This window comes from Anthonomus grandis, chromosome 12, assembly GCF_022605725.1.
Source record: "Anthonomus grandis grandis chromosome 12, icAntGran1.3, whole genome shotgun sequence".
Lineage (NCBI taxonomy): Eukaryota > Metazoa > Arthropoda > Insecta > Coleoptera > Curculionidae > Anthonomus > Anthonomus grandis.
The window spans coordinates 10,131,442-10,147,652 of NC_065557.1; the positions used below are offsets into that span (position 1 = coordinate 10,131,442).

General features: G+C 29.5%; 1 protein-coding gene across 5 annotated transcripts in view; it reads left to right on the forward strand.

The window, feature by feature from the left end:
• Positions 1–16,211, forward strand: part of LOC126743436 (protein prickle-like) — a 444,925-nt gene that overhangs the window by 309,193 nt on the left and 119,521 nt on the right. The window contains exons 1-2 of one of the 5 annotated variants that reach the window (XM_050450536.1): positions 3,486–3,775; positions 8,263–8,376. The exons of 2 other annotated variants lie outside the window; for them this stretch is intronic. The gene's annotated coding sequence lies outside the window, so the exon portion shown is untranslated. Of the gene's footprint in view, positions 1–199; positions 220–3,485; positions 3,776–8,262; positions 8,377–16,211 lie in introns of those variants that run through there. 2 more of the 5 variants (XM_050450537.1, XM_050450540.1) reach the window with 2 other exon arrangements.

Genomic DNA, 16,211 nt, shown 5'->3' on the forward strand with positions numbered 1-16,211 from the left:
TTGATTATGTTTCACATTTTGGAGGTGATTCACTTTTAATAGTTACCAATTCTTCACTCTTTCTAGCTCTATCTCTTAAGAAATAGTAAATTTGCCATGTCATTTTTAAATAATATTGCAGATAACTTAAAAGATTTTGATATTTGTAAAATATTGATATTTTTTTTTATTTCCAGGTATGTGGAACTTGTATACTAATGGTTCTTCTAAAACTGTATGGTAAGTTAAGCCTAATAAATCTTCTTAAAATACCCATGTAGCCTTACATTAAATTTCAATTAGATTAAACTTTGAAATTATAACAATCAGAAGATTGATGGCCACAGAGATGACAGGAATGATGAAAATAAAGTGTCATCAACATCGTGCTTTTCATCTTCACAATCATCTTCTGCGGCTTCATTATTCTTGTTTTCAGCATCTTCTTTATCTTCACTATCCTCGTTGTGCTAGACATTTCCTCATGTTGGTATCTTATGTCTTCAATAAAATTGAAAGAAATAATAAGATACTATAATAGAAGTAAAAATGCTACTGAAGGTGATGAGAACTATGGAAATAATGAAAAAGTCTAAAACAGGTGAGGATGATAAAGATGCAAAGATTATGAAAAGTACTAAATGTAATTAGTAGTTGATTAAATAATTCACCCTCCTTATCTAGTCAATTTTTTAATGTAAAAAATAATTAAAGAAAAAAAACATTTGAAGAAAAAATTTCAGAAAAATCTCAATAACTTTATTTTAATAATTATCATCAAAAAAAAATCGAAATAAAGCAAATCAAAGCCAACAAAAAAAAATAAAAAATTAAGAACAATGATGTTGATTAGAGAATAAAAATAATTTGTGTATATGAAATTTTTCAAAGAAAAAAAATTGAAAGAAGCGACAGAAAAGAGATAACTGATTGAATATAGAAAAAAATAAAGAGTTAGCACAGACTTATATTAAGGTTTTACTTCCCAATCAAAAACATAAATAAATAAAGAATCAGAAATAAAGTGAAATAAAGACTTAAAAAAGTGTCAATGAGTAAATACTGTACAATAATAAAAACACCAAAAGTTACAAGAACAACACATCAAGATTTAAAAGTCAACATCAAAACAAGCTAAATAGTTAAAAAAGGAAATAGAAAATTAGGAACAAAATAGAAAATTATAAAATAGTAACAAAATTAAATTTTTGAAGACTCATCATTTGAATTTGGAAACTGTACTTTTTTTAGAGCGATTTTTCAAGAGGAAATACCTGAACTATCATAAATACCTAATAAAAAATATTTGATATATGATTAACTTTTTTGATGAAAGAAATAATAAAACAGCAAAAGAATATTATAAATAGGCTAGAAAAACGATTAAAAGAAAAATACATATATTAATTAAATAAATAATGAAAGCTGTTGACAAGAGTTATCTAGCTTAGGGTTAGGCTATTTAGCATTGATTCAATAATTAATCATCAAGGAGAGACTGAAGCTTTTCAAAAAATATGCAGAAAAAAGAAAAATAGAAGATAAAGGAAGGAAGCAAATAAGCAGTTACGATTTTCTGGCTGCTTTATTAAAAATGGCAATTCTTAATAAATGTCAAAACCAATTGGATCTTCTCGTAACAAGCAGATTATTAGACCTATGATTGAAAAATCATTTTAAAGATCCTCTTCCATGAGCTATACAATATCTAAAACGCTTAATGGAAAATAAATCAGTTTAAAAGTAAAAAATGATTCAGTGGTCACTGAAAATTCTACGTTAAGTAACAAAACACAACGAAATTTTACATCTGGTCGTTACATCATGGTACAATTACAAGAAGCATCAAATACGAACAGTATACTTTAAGTTGCAGTATCTATTTATTTAAAAACATCACAATAATAAGAATAAAGTGTGTGGTCGTGCTGGAACTACTGTTGAGCAAACTGTTTTCTCTTTCATACAATAGAGGTCGCTTTCCTGAAGATTGGAGACTTGTATGGAAACTTTTTATGAAATAACTTGTTAACCAGCAAATTTTAAAGCACCCTGGATCATTAGCTGCTCCTCATCTACTGGTGATCTATTACCCTATATCACGCATGTTTGGACTGAGACTACTCAGAAATTGGGTGAATCCTGTGCAGTAATCCTATTCCCAAGGCATTCGATAGGGTTTTTTCATAAAATAGAACCAAAACATAGCAACACATAGCAACCAAACGTTGCTTGGTTTGAAGGTGTCTTCGAAAACCTGCACACACCTCACTGAGGTTTCAAATTATCAGGAATGGATCTTGTCTACCCTCTTTCTGTTATATATCAACGGTCTTCTCGACAAGACTTCTTATTCAATTTAGATCTTTGCTGATGACAGTACATTGGTGTCTTTCTTCAAGTCGCCTAACTAGACGACATTAGTCGACACCCAGTATTATAAGCGTCGCCAAGTAACAACTATTATTGCTAACCTTAACGTCATTCTGGAGTGTAATCTGATTAAGGATAATGCAGCTAAGAATCAGTCTGTTGTATTTATTAGGCCTGCCCTGCCTATATTAGGCAGGGCTTACTTTATTATTGTCTTCATCAGTTCGCTTGTTCGTTATGAAGGAAAAAGCAAAATGTCTTTGCATGGTTTTGTAGCGAGTTAAGCTTAAGAAGCTTCTCAAGAACTTAGGGCTCTAATAATAAAATAGAGCTCACATTTGTCCATCTCTTGAGTATTGCTCTCACATATGGAGTTCTGCACCCAAACACACTTTGGCACTTCATCCAGAAGACGGCTTACGTCTTATAAGAAATCCAGAGATAACTAAAAGCTTGGACAAGCCTAAAACGTTAGAACTCCTATATCGGGACTTCTTTTTATGGAGAAGTGCAAGTTTGTGGAATCAGCTACTCAAGCACCTCTTTCCCGAAAATGACAAGATGTAGAAAAATATCAATGTAGTTTGTTTGCATTGTATCATTGGCTGTAATCGATATACTCGATTACCATTGGGTTTACCCTTTTGTGGTAGTGCATTCGGTAAAAAAAAGAAGACACAGTTATCAGGAACAGAGGTATACATACAAGAAAAAAACGTAAAAAATATGAGTATTTTCTATAATTGATGAAAACGAGTGCGAACTTTATGAGCTATAAAACTAGAAAGTTTAAAAAATCTAAATAATCTCTTGAACCTTATGGAGATAACTCATAGGCAATGACTTCATAAAAAAAAACAATAATAAGGCTGCTACTAGTATGTTTTACAAGAACACCATTTTTAGTCCTTTTATAATAAATAACGCCATAAACTGTATCACCCTGTTGACACCTTACCACCTACGTTAACAAACTTGAGCCTACTATACAACTAAACCGTTGAAAACTGTATAAAGCCTCTTTTGTTTAAACCCATCATCCATATATACCATCGAAGGGTATTATATTGGCCACGGTCTCTAGAATCGCGGCTTCGGCACCGGCAGCCAAGTCAAAGAAGGCGTCTCTTAGGTGGCTATCGCCATCGCAGTGTGCCATGCTTCGCGCTTGTCAGTCGGCAGCCAGTCCGTTTCGTAGGTACTGCCGTGCGCCTGGTCCCCCCGGTACTTCAAAGGTCTCACGAGATCCGCGAAAATTCGTGTAAAAGTTCGCGTGAAAATGCGGAGTTCTTTGTTTGTTTTTGTGTGTTAGATAAGGACTGTCAAGTGGTACTGAGTGGTGTGAAGTACTGTTGGTGGTTGTGGATTAGTTTCAGATTATATTGGAAGGGTATACGAGGCAGTTGTTTTTTTTTGTTGATAGGTTGGTTTGGTGGTACCTGGAAGGTCTATATTTATGCCAATTAATGTGTTTTCTTTATTTTAATTAAATTTCAATAAGAGAGAAGAGAAATTAAAAAATTACTTTAGTTTTAAAGTTTTTTAAAGGCTTGACCCTCGCAAAAGTCGTTGACTATATGACAATACCTGCTAAGTACAATCATGCCTTTTTTAGGAGAGAAAGAATATTTTATAAAATTTATGGAATTATCTTCCCTAAATATAAATTTTTTTTTTTAAAAATATATTAGCTGCGAGTATAATAAACCTAAACATTTATTAAACATTTATTAAATCTATACATTTATTAAACGCTACACGTATTTCCCTCCTAACGGAGCATCATCAGGTCTAATATTAAATTACAAATTTTACAAAAAAGTCGCTTATAAAACATGATAAAAGACTTTTTACTTAGACTTACACCTACACAGGTAAGATTACAATTAACAACAAATCGAAACCTAAGTTAGGTTAACAATATTCCCCGTAAATAAAAACAAACATAAAAAAGTTAGAACGTAAAATTTCACAAGTGGGGAACTCTCAATCACAGGGTTCACATCCAGGGTGTCAATTTGAAAAATTTCAATGCAAATATCCATACAAATATTGTACAGGCACGGGGAACTACAACTACCATATTTTGGTTATAGGGTGAGTCACCCCTTAGGCCCAATGCACCCCAACCCCAAAATTTTAAATGGCATTACTTTAACTTAAAGGTCTTTTGGAGTAGTATTTACCCACATAAGAATTTTTCCTAAATTTTAAATAGGGTCAAATAAAGGTATAAGTTGAATATAATAAATCTGTTTTTATGAAGTATTACTTTATTTAATTAGATGCTTAAAATGTATTCCATTTTGGGCTAAATAAAAGTATAACCTATTTTCAAACTCATTTCTCATATTTTGACACACTTTTCTTTGAATAGATGCATATTCTGTAATAATCCGTTACGGAAGATCATTGAGTGAAGCTGGTTGCATTTGAAACACAACAGTTTTTAACTGACCTTAAAAAAAAGTCGAGGGATGTTAGATCTGGTGATCTCGCCGGCCATTCTATTAAAGCTCCTCTCCCAAGTCACTGATCTGGAAACGCATCATGTAAAAATTACCTTTCAGTCTTTTCCAACATTTCCAAGTAAGTTTCGCCATTAAGGCTACCATTATTAAATAGAGGCTCGACAATAGTATCACCCCGCACACATGTTGATTTTTTCGGAATATCGAGTATGTATTTCCCTTACTAACTACTTCAAAAGACCTTTAATTTAAGATATCACAAAAGAGGAGATGCCATTTAAAATTTTAGGGTTAGGTTGCATGTGGCCCAAAAGGTGACTCATCCTATAACCAAAAATATGGCGGTTGTAGTTCCTCCTACCTATATAACATTTGTATCAAATTGCGCTTTTCCAACTTTTTTAGTTCTAGAGATATTTGCATTGAAAATTTTTAAACTGACAGCCTGTATGTTAAATACAAAGTCAAAAGCTGACGTGTTTCGCCTATACTAGGCATCATCAGATATTCTGTAAGAAAGAAGCAGAAATAATTTTAGAGTCTGATTTATTACTGTTTAATTTGAGCCAGTATGATAATGATTAATGAGATATAGAACAGTACAAAAAAATTAAAACTGCTTAATAACATTTACTGCAAAATATAAATATTATTTTTGATTTTTCTTAAGTGATTTCTGAGCTTTTGTTTTTTTTGTGCCCTCGCTATTTTTGTCTGTATTTTTCTTATCGTTTTCTCCTTCACGGGTGTACAGCAGGATATCATAAAACAAGTGGCTCTCTTGAAATATTGAGAGAATTACTGATTTTTAATCTTGTAGGTGTTTCCATTTTTGTTCTTTAATAGATAAAGAACTGCTGTAAAGTTTAGGGTATTTTAAAATGGTATTTGATTACTTTAGTCTACTTAAAAGACTTTTAAAATTATCTGCAAAATCAGGCTTTACTTTTGTTTCTCCGTTTGTAACATAGTACTATACTTTTATACCTTATACAAAATTTTCTCTGTTTGGCTTTATAGTAGAGTAACGTAAGCTTTCTGATTTACTGTAATCGCTAAAAAAATCATAATTAATAATGCAGAACATTTTTTTTAGATTTTAAGCATATTTATTATAAACATGGTTCTCCTAGCTTTCTTGCTGCTTTCTAATTTCTGCATTTCAGCACTATTTTTAAAATCGTCACCTTCTCTATTGACTTCAGAGCATAGCAACATACTCATATCAATCTCTGTCATCCCCGCTAGCAATATAATTAGCATCAAAATCACAAACACGTGATTTGAGAGCTACTTGAAAGCATCATTAAATCTTAAGATAAAAAAACCTTTTATTTGTCCATATAAATTAAATGGTAAAAACTTATTACTGCAAATCTAATAATGATCCTTAGTATTCTCAATCTCATTGAAAACATTGAACTTCTCTATATTCTGAACATATTTGTGTTAACTTTTTTATGATTCTAATTCTATTTATTTATTGTCTTCTTTGTAAGTTGATTACTGGGATGTTGTACGTTGAAGATTATTATACTAGCAGAAATTTAATACTTAGTGAGCAACGTTACTACATCAAAGATATTCCAACCATTTAATAAAGAGTTAGGTTCATAGTAGATTGCAGATCCATATCGCAATCAATTTCTTGTTCAGTAAATAAAGGAACATTAAAATCAATATCATCTTTTAGATTATTCGTGTCATCAATATTTATTAATATTACAGGCATGTTTTCTGTATCATAGTATCACATTAGATGTTTCAATATTTGGTTTGCACAAGCAGTCTTTAATATTGTATTTCTAACTGAGACTAATTTATTGCTCGGCTTTAATATTGCATTTTGTCCTATTTGGTTATTACTAGAACTATTCAATTTAGGTAACTCTACCTGATCTACTGATGTTGATACCTTTTGAAAGGAATAAAATCATCCTGTTTTAATTACACAATAACAATAAACGTATATTTTGACTGCTTGTGCAAACTTTTTTAACTAAAATTATCTTACACAATTAAAGGCCAGTTAAAAACATAATTTAGGAAATATTCTCAGCCCTCGATTTTTGTTTTAAAGAACAAATATTTTGCTTTCAATTAAGCTGCATTTTACTAATCAATTTTTTTATGCCCGTTCTAACAACTCGTTTTTTATCATCAATATAATTGCATGTTATTCATTATTTTTTAATTCTTTTAGTTTAGGTTGAGTTTAAATATAAGGCTTTTTTATTTATAATAATAAAATCTATGGTATCAAAGATATAGAACCTGCTAAATGCTAATGTTATTGCAATAGCTACTTCATTACATTTGGATTCCTTTTTTGTGCATTTTTGTTTGCTTTTTTTTAGTTTTGCTTAGTTATCTATAAGTAGTCTTATTTGATATTTAAAATACTTTACTTAACGTTTTTTGACAACCACTTCACTTTAAAAGTCTTATTACAAACAGGTATTGTCATATCAGCGCAGGTATATTGATATAACCTAATGTTTTTTATTGATATTATTAAAATTTCAATGAAAAAGAAGAAAAATAAAAAAATGACCTTAGTTTCAATGCTTTCTATAGGGATGACCTTTGCTTGATAAAAAAGAATAAAAAAAATCAAGGTCTTAATAATTAGTTTTATTCTTCTCTATAATTAGTTTTTTTATTTAAATTATTTTTTGATGAATAGCAATAGTTAGTACAGAAATTAAATTAAAGAATAGACAATTTGCTTTTAATTAATAATTACGTGAAATCCCATTGATGGAGCTACTAAGAAACCATTAAAGCAAAACAAGAATAATTTGAAAATTTACCATTTTAAGATAGAAATTGTACAGAGAAAAAGCTATCTGTCTAACTTTGTATTTACTCAGAGCTACTATATTGAATTTAAATATTCGTATTAATTACCTTTTGAATGATGTATCATATTTGCCTCCTATATAAGTATTTCAACTTTTTTTAAAAGAATTCCGTAAGAAAAAGAAAGAAAAGCATATATTTCTTGAAAAATAGCGAAAGAACATATTTAAAATAAAAATTTAAAAATAGAAAATGTTTAATGTGACATATAATGAAAAGCAGGTGATGATAGTAGGTAAAGAGCGAAATGTAGACAATAAAACAGGAATAATTGATTAAGATTTTTCGCCCTAATAATTATAATAAAAAATAACTTTTTGACGAATAAGTCGTCAAAAAGTTATTGAACTTTTTGGCTACAAAACCAACGTTTTAGTAATAATTTATGCCATCCTCGGGGCTACAATAAAACTAAAAATATTTTGTAATAATTTTGAAAACAAAATTAACCCTTAAACCACATTAAAATTATTAAGGTTATTATTTTAATATCTTCTTATTGTACAATGTCTAATCATATATCAAAACTCTTTCATACTAAATGGTACCACCAAATTAATCCTTCTTAACCTCACAGAAACCATTATAAGTGCTACAAATAACACAATAAATACCGAAATAAAATAGTGCCTAAAAACCCAAACAAAGGATACAAACTTGGAGCTTCTTCACCAGAACAGTGGGATGACAGGTGGGTAGTACTGGACTTTTCTTTAATTTTAAAGGTGGTACAAATGTGTTTCGTAGCAGGTGTTCAATGAAGCGTGCGTTAAAATTTATGAGGGCTTGAGGGTGACCTGATGAGTTACTAAATAAATGTTGACCATAGTTCAGTACTGAAGTGCCTGAGTTATTGACGTTTTAAAGAAAATTGTTGACTTTTATAATTTCTTTGTTTAATATTATAGGAATTTGATGAAATTAAAATTAAAAAGATTTCAGCAAGTAGCGCTAAATAGTTATTCTATATCAAAAATTTAACGAAAATTTTTAAAAACTGTGTTAAAGGCCTAATAGACTGTAACAAAATGGTAATTGGTAATATCCAAATACTTTGATAAATTATTCACCTATTTCTATGTGTAGTTAATTTTAGAGACATGAGTAAAATATATATAATGCTAATAGACTTGTTATTTTCTAAATTTCATTTGGACATAACCACGTGGTATCTAGAAATTTCTAGTAAATATGAGGTAATTTTTTGGTTTTTACTATTCAATCAGACTTTATTAGATACTATGTAGATATTTCCAAAAAAAAAGAAAATCTATATCTTTTGATTATTATTTGTGAACCATTTGAAAAATTAATATTAAAATATTATTATTATGACTTTTAATTCAATGATTATTTAAGTGTTTTTTTTTTACGCTCTTTGAGTTAGTAGTTATTACCTATTATAAAAAATAGTGATCTCTTACAATGCAATGAAAAGGAAATTCACTTAACCTAAACAAAACATAAAGCATTTGTATCGAAGACAACAATTCTCATGACATCGCAAGGTACAAGTAATATAGATTTAAAAATTATTTTCTACAGGTAAATAACTAAAAGTAGTAGACGCTTTTAATACTAGATTAAGCAGAGCAACATTTGTTCTAACATGCTTTAAGTAAATGCTGTTATTTTGTTGAGTATTAATTTCATGCACAATATTAGCAAACAGAAACGTGGAAATGTGAAAAACGAGAAATTTGAATTATTTTGATAATGCAAATTAAATAATGTTTTTTTTTACATAGTTTTGGGAGGTTTGAATTTTGCTCAAATTTGTTGTACCCCACACAAAATTAAACATCTTATATTTGATAAAAAGTTGAATTATACATTTGCATTTTAGCTTTATAACTGAGAAAATCCTTACATTTAACAATAGCTCATGTAACAGGTATAATTCTGCTTTTAACACTCATATGATGCTCCCAGTTTTAATATTTAACTTTTTAAAAAGTTAAATAGAAATTAGACCTGAATACTTGATTGTTTCCATTTTTTCCAATTTACAGGCGTTTTTAGAAATATTTAAATCGCTTTACATTTCATTTTATTTTTTTTCTAAGTTATATATTTGGTCTTCATTTATTTTTAATGCATTTTGGAGAAGCCATATAAAGTACCTGGTTATATCATTATTATAAATCAGTATTTTTTCTATTATAAGCCAACACCTTATTATCAGTACAAGTAAAATACCCCCAAGACTTCCAATCTTCAAGACTCAAAAAATGAATGAGGGTCCCTGTGGAACCTCACTATTTTTAGTTAAAATTCAACTTATATTATCCAATTAAATATATTGCTTTCGATTTGTGAAGTATTATTTTATTAATCTATTAATAGTTTCATGGAACCCTGCAAGTCCTGGCTACATCAAAAGCTTTACGCAGGTCAATAAAAACTCCAACATTTCCCGAATCAAGGTTCTTTGCAATTAGATTAATTAAGTCTATGTGTATAATTAAAGTGCTACTATTTTTTTAGATATCCATATTGATAAGGATCGAATTTAATATATTGCTCTACAAATGATATCATTCTAGTTTTAACGGTATTTTTCAGAATTTTTAAAGAAACACTGACTAAAGTGAAATCAACACTAGAATTTTATACATTCATTAAAATGTTTGGCACAAAAATAAAATGTACAATGAGGTTTATTTACATACATTGATCACTTAACCTTCACTAGTAAAAATGGAGCAATAAACTAATCACTGAGAAATATTAGTACATCTAAGCAAATTCATTTCAACTATGAACAAAAAAAAATCATCTCCACTCCAAAAATTATAATTAAGCTTGTTTACATAACCACCTAACGAAGGCTTAACTAAATCAACAATTGTGTTCTTTAAAGAATCGGAATCATTTTTAAATTCTTTTGAGTACATGCCAAGTCTGTTTATTTCTTTATTCAGTACAATCAAGGGTCTGAGCTCAAGACTCTTTCCAGAATATATCAAGTCGTATTCAACCAAGAAACCAAGTCCTTATTTATCTATTATTAGTCCATATTTCAGGAAATCTTTCAATTCTGGATGAAACAATATATGGAGCAAATGTTTAAACAAATATCGAAAGAAATTTATCCCTACTTGACTTCAATAATTAATAAATCATTTGATACAGGTTGCTTTCCAGAATGCCTTAAAGTTGGTAGTGTTAAACCAGTATATGAAAGCTGTGACAGGCAAACAGTGTCTAGTTGTAGACCCATTTCTCTATTATATTTTTTTTTCAGAAAGTATAAAGCACTCATTAAAAAAAAAACAATTGTTAATATTTTCATGAAATATTAAAATTCGGATCAACATTTTGAATTTATAGAGGGAAGATCTATATATGATGCAAGTATTAGACAATATTAAAGCTGGCTATGCATATTTTTAGATCTTTCCAAAGCGTTCATTCAAAAAAATTTGACATGCTACCATTTTAGCTCCACTTTTTACCTCATAAGAAAATAATATTCTTTAACTTCGATTAAAATGGACATTTATTAGCTTTGCAGATGACAAGACAATATTATCTAAGACAAAGTCTTGACAGCTATTGAAAATTATTTTTCGAATTGAGCAAGTGGTTTCAATGCAATAAATTAACGTAGAAAAAAACAAAAATATGCCATTTTTAACCCATAAGAGTTTTTTCAAAAATTTAGAATGTTAAAAGTGAAAAATCATGAAATTCCTGTAACTTTATCTATAAAATACCTTGAAACTAGAAAAAAAACAATTTAACAGAATGGGATCTACATACTAACGAAATAGTTCAGAAAATCTTATGACTTCTTTCAAAATTTACCTACCTTATGAATTTATATCAATTAAAAATTTTATATTTTCCTTCAGTTTAAAGGCATTTATTATACGGTTGGCTTGATCGGGAAGTTTTTTAAACTCATTAAAAAAAATCAGAGATTCAGCCAAAATAGTCATAATCATAACCTCTATTGGGTTTGTTTGTTATTCATAGTTTGATTACAAAATATAAATTTTATTACATTCGTTATTCATTTTTATTACAATCATATTATAGATTGATTACAAATTAATATCTTCTACCAATGATACCAACATGCCATAAGCCACTTTGACCAGTAAGTGCTTGTAGATTTAAGCGCTTTTCAAGGATTTCATATGAGTTATCTTAATTCCAAAAATCACAATTTTATTTGCTTATATAAGAATCTAATTAAAAGGAGCTCCATCAGGAAAAATGGTTTTCTTTAAAGATTTTTAGCATTTTTTGCTCTCTGTGGTGATTCTTGATCATGTGGGAAAACTTCGTTTGCTCTAAATTGGTACTTGGTAGGAAGCTGCTGGGAGGTTTTTCTCATCGATGATCCTTAGATTTGACCAAGTTTTCAAATTTTCAATTCTACATCATCATATATTATATGAATTCAAAAAATTGTGAAAAAAAAATTTCCTATATCTTCATTACAAAATTTGCACCTGATAAATTACTGAAAAAGAAACATTTTTTCTTTACGGTAGATTCAAATACATGCGTCTATGATACATGCAAACATGTTAGTGTATGCACGTTATCAATCATACCATTTATTTAATCTTGAGACAACCATAAATACTTCATTTCCATTCTTAATAATCCAATATGAACTGAAGTGCAAAAAGCAGCAATTCAGCAGGAAACTTATGTAAAGAATTGATCCAATTTGAAACATAATAGAAACAATTTAAGCAACAATGCAACAAGATCAATTACCGGCATCAAAATAGACCCATTAGATGAAGGAACTTAATCCAGCTACTGTATTAATTCAAAGCAAGAAACTCAAGTTGAAAATTTCAATTTTAAATCGATAAATCTGGTTTTTGTACCGACTGAAAGATTACTTTTCCTTACTTAGAACATGGACGGACGTGGTTTTTAGCAAGTATCAAACCGTTTTCGTTTTCATAGTAAATCGCTGCGGGAGAAGGATTTTATCGATACCAGGAGTACGATATTTAGTTTTCAGTACATTTAATGCTTTTTCTTATCCTGGTTTACTAATAAGGAATAGAATTTTCTATTTATTTTTTTTTCACGTGTCTCGTCTGTTTTATGGTACCATTCAATTACACAACACTCTGTAGGCGTGAACCTTTTAGCTTTTTGTTCTTGGAATGTATATACGAGCTGAAATCGATGCGTCAGCCGGAGTGAGTACCATGGCGCAAGGTGAAAGATATAAATTGTTTGGTTCACTTAAATCGGTCGTACATATTTTTTTTCAAGTACACAGCCCACGTTGGTTTGGTATTGGATGATGTTTTCTATATAAAGAGAGAGCTACGGTGACCATAAAAAATGAAAAATAATTATTGACATTGTTTAAGGCTCTCAAGTCTAATTCTTTAACAAGATTATATGGCAGTGAAGTAAATTTCGCAATCTTTTCTTAAGAACTTGAAGCCAAATTTTAAAATATTTTTTAATGAAATATTCTTAACAACTTAAAAGTGAAAGGGCCGCAAGTTTCAAATGCCTCAATCTTTTATAAGGTATTCGTATCAATTATTATAGAAAGAGTCAAAACAAGAAACATTCGGTACAAACAATGCAATTATTTATAGTTAAAACGAGATGGAAATGATTTTGACCTAATTATTTAACTGATTAAGTACATTTTATCATATCAATAAATAAATATTAAACTCATCACTTAAAAGAGTATGATTAAAGCTAATCGGTTTACTTTTATATATGATATACTCCTGAATATTCCCTTCTGACTACAGTCCACCTTATTTCAAATGTCTTCTTACTTGAAAGATGTAGAGATAGCTGCCTCATTTTACGTTAAAATATAAGCGCACTAATATTGGTTAGAAATAACAATTTTATCGTAGAAAATCTAAATATAATACTCGATTTAAATTATCGTGATTTCGGAAAATTATTTAGCATCCAACTTTTGTGGATACTATGAATATTTGTTTTATTTTACTTATCTACAGTTTCCTTGAACTTATTGTTGATAACTATAACCATTTGTCTTAAAATTGAAAACAAATATGGGCTCGTCACAGAATCAAATTTTTTATAGACTCGTATTTTTTCTAAATTATTATCGGATAATATTTTATATATTACAAGACGTTTAATTATTTTACCAGAAGGAAACACAACTTAAATAGAAGGAAAGATGCAGGAAGTGTATTACATGGACCGTATAATTTTTGTAAATATTGGGTAAAGTAAACAAACAATCCTCAAACATTCATTTTTTTATTATATTGAGTATGTTCTTTTAATTATTTAGTTAAAGTAACAATTATTAATTCATTGGAGACAAAACTATGTTTGTGAAAAGTTCATCTTTATTGCATTTATACATTTTAATTTTGTAGAGATGAATTTTTTTTGACTGTTATCAAATAATGCCTTATACTAAATATTTTTTTAAAATTTTGCATTACTAATAAGTATATTTTGATCAAACCATTGAGGATGAATACAAGGCACTCAATTTTTGTGGATACTGAATAAAGTGAGAGCCAATGTGTATTTACCATAAAAAATAATATTTTTAATGAGAAGGTTTGATCTTTATTACACACAGTACAAGATCTGCACTACAACTCCAATCTTCCTGGTTTACCAAAAAAATTAGGTTTTACTACTTTAGCAAAATCTACCACTTTCAAAGACTAACAAAAGCCATAGCGAGGTTTCCTTTCATTGATAACTTTAAATACATTTACAGCAGATGTTATTAATATAGTTCCCATAAATTCCTCTTTGTAATGTCATAATTGACAACTTCTTATCGATCCTCCTTTCAGTCCTCGTCGCCAAGTTATGGCGGACATGTATTTCTTACATTTAATGAACCGAACATCTTGTTTATAGCATACTCATCCGCGGTATTTAATAATTAAGATATAATGGTTTGTTTTAATATTATAGCAAAGCGACCGCAGGTTGAGTTCGTGGAATAACCATTATTATAATAACTAAAGTACAGATATGATATGCCGACTTATTGGCGACCATGCAGGCGGTCTAGATCTCAAAGCCAATCATTTCGATATTATGCCATAGAAGAATCAATAAATTCATAACTTCCTTAAATGAAATTATTAAGCAGATAAAGGAATATGCCTTATAGTACCCAGCACATCGTATGCTCTAAAGTTATTTTCATAACCCTGATACAATAACTTCCAATTAAAGAGAGTGTACCAAGCGAAAACGATCATTTCAATACCTTTGTTGCGTGATAAAGACCAGTTATCTTGTAAAATTGTTACATCTTGTAGCGGTACCCATTGAGCAAGCAATACCGAATCGATTAATCCCGATTTACATTACATAATCTGATGAGAACCAATCTCGCTTGTAGAAATCTAATTTAAACATACGGGTCGTTTTAAAACTGTCATTATTAGCTAAATCAATTGAATACCCTCCACCGTCATTACTCAAGCAGATAGTCCTTTCCCGGTACTACGTACAGCTTCTTAAACTTCACTTATAATTGGCTATATTTTAAGTTGTGCCTAGAAGAACCTATAGACTAAGCCGGAGCCTACATGCGTGCATTCAAATAAGAAGATTGTGATAGATTTATTGAAATTTGAAAAGGAGGAAGTAAACAATAAGTATGGAAAATGTACTGTGGATGGTAAGAAGCTATTAAAATGGTCGGTGTTATGGACTGTTTTGAAGCGGAGGAGCTTAGATGAGAGTTTATGAGTTAAAGCGTTATTCATGTAATATAATCTGTACGTTGAGTTTAACGGTTTCCTTCTAGTTTAATTTCACACGAAATCTTGCTTATTTGATTTTGTCTTGGGAAGCGCTTGGGAAAGAGGGCTATAGCCTCACTAACCAAGTAATGTCAAATAAGTAAATAGTTCTTTTTTAAACACAAGATGATCTTTAAAATTTACTTTTTATGAAAACGTTTTCGATGAGGCTTTTCTCGGGTAGCCTTTAAGAAAATTATTTTGGTGGCGGATTTATTTGTTTTCATTTAATTGACTAGGCTAAATGTTGTATAACCCTTCAGAATGAAATATTGACATATAATGGTGAAACGAGTGATACAGGTTTAATGACTAAGAAGGCTCAAAAAGTTGCAGGTTTTATTCAAGAACTTTTAATATAACTTTATTTTTCCTCGCTTTGATTATCAGTAGTACCAATATTGTAGTATGTATCTCTTATATGGTCAATACATTGGATTACTGTAACTGAAAAAGCTCAAAATAAATTTTTAGAGGGCCTTTATTTTAGAAAATATGGCCTTTCTCCACCGATAATATGTAATCAGAGTATATTGTGTATATTGTATCTATAGAAGACTGAAATAAAAATAAACCCTTTTACAATTAATAGAAACTTTAAAAAAAAACTAAAGAGCTAATCTGTCCGCTTTTTCATTCATAGTATGAAGATCCTCCTTATTGAAACATTGTTGGGCGCCAAAATGTTGACATTTGCATTTTTTTCCAAAGAAAAGTGAAAAAATTAAAGATATTTTATGTGTCTTTTAATAATGCA